At 49.0% G+C, this 2,061-nt stretch overlaps 1 non-coding gene across 1 annotated transcript; it reads right to left on the bottom strand.

Annotated features, from left to right (window-relative positions):
• Positions 1-234: 234 nt before the first annotated feature.
• Positions 235-307, bottom strand: TRNAT-AGU (transfer RNA threonine (anticodon AGU)). Its single transcript has one exon. It is a non-coding gene; the product is annotated as a tRNA-Thr (tRNA).
• Between the last annotated feature and the right edge of the window lie 1,754 nt (positions 308-2,061).

A 2,061-nucleotide genomic window follows, 5' to 3' on the forward strand; every position in this document is an offset into this window, starting at 1 on the left:
GCCAAAAACATTCACCACGTTCTGTAGCTTCACATAAACGTATCCGATAAAGTCAATCCGGACGCTGCCACGTTAAAAAGGGGTGCCAAATCCCTGATCATGTACTTCTCCTCACAATATTCATCCAGCCAGCTAGATCTCTTGTCACATTCTAACAATCTATTTTATTTTATTGTTACTTTATTTAGCTTTTTTTTTTTTTTATTCTTTGGGGTGTAAATAAATGTCTCCACGTGCCTTCAGGGAGGATCGAACTCCCGACCTCTGGTTTACTAGACCAGCGCTCTAGCCACTGAGCTATGAAGGCCTGGTGAGGGTAAGGTGACAGGTGGATGCCCCTACCCCACACCACACCTGTACTGCATCCTATATACCACCACACCACACCACACACCACACCTGTACTGTACCCTATATACCACCACACCACACCACACACCACACCTGTACTGTACCCTATATACCACCACACCACACCACACACCACACCTGTACTGTACCCTATATACCACCACACCACACCACACACCACACCTGTACTGTACCCTATATACCACCACACACCACACCTGTACTGTACCCTATATACCACCACACACCACACCTGTACTGTACCCTATATACCACCACACACCACACCTGTACTGTACCCTATATACCACCACACCACCACACACCACACCTGTACTGTACCCTATATACCACCACACCACACCACACCACACACCACACCTGTACTGTACCCTATATACCACCACACCACACCACACCTGTACTGTACCCTATATACCACCTCACCACCACACACCACACCACACACCTGCACTGTACCCTATAAACCACCACACCACACCACCACACACCACACCTGTACTGTACCCCATATACCACCACACCACACCACACCATCGCCCCGCACCACACACCACGCCTGTACTGCACCCCATATACCACCACACCCTAACAAGTTGATGCCTTACCCCGCACCACACACCACACCTGAACTGTACCCTATATACCACCACCACACCATACTACGCCACATCCTACCACAGCATCACACTATTTCACTTTTCTATAAAATACCACACTATATATAATACCACACCACACCGGTACTGTACCCACCACACAGCCCTACCACACCATACCCTACCACCACTCTGCAGTACCACACTATACAAGCCATCACATTGCCCCACCACACCACACCACACCACACTGCATCATACACACCACTACACAGCACTACCACACCACACCACACAACACCATACCACTCTATATTGCCCTCCTCCACACTACCACACCACACCAAACTATACCACTCTACACTGCCCTACACCACACTACCACACCACACCATACCACTCTACACTGCCCTACACCACACCACACCATATCACTCTACACTGCCCTACATCACACTACCACACCACACCACACCACACCACACACCACACCACACCATACCACTCTACACTGCCCTACATCACACTACCACACCACACACACGCCACACTACACCACACCATACCACTCTACACTGCACTTCACCACACTACCACACCACACCACACACACACCACATCACACCATACCACTCTACACTGCCCTACATCACACTACCACATCAAACCACACATCACACCACACCACACACTACACCACACCAAACCATACCACTCTACACTGCCCTACACCATACTACCACACCACACCACTTTACACTGCCCTACATCAAACTACCACACCACACCATACCACTCTACGCTCCCCTACATCACACTACCACACCACACCACATAACACCATACCACTCTACACTGTCCAATACCACACCACACCACACCACATTCCCATACACACAACACCACACCACACCGAAATATTCTGCATTACACTACACAGCACTGTACCGAACACCGTAAGCACCATACCACACCATATCACCACACCACTATACACCATACCACAGCACACCGTACCATCCACAGAACTCTAAATATCATCATCATCATCATCATCATCGTCATCATCATTATCATTATCTCGACTTTA

The sequence above is a fragment of the Coenobita brevimanus genome, chromosome 41, assembly GCF_032717465.1.
Source record: "Coenobita brevimanus isolate Jiangsu-jjx chromosome 41, ASM3271746v2, whole genome shotgun sequence".
In the NCBI taxonomy this organism is placed as follows: domain Eukaryota; kingdom Metazoa; phylum Arthropoda; class Malacostraca; order Decapoda; family Coenobitidae; genus Coenobita; species Coenobita brevimanus.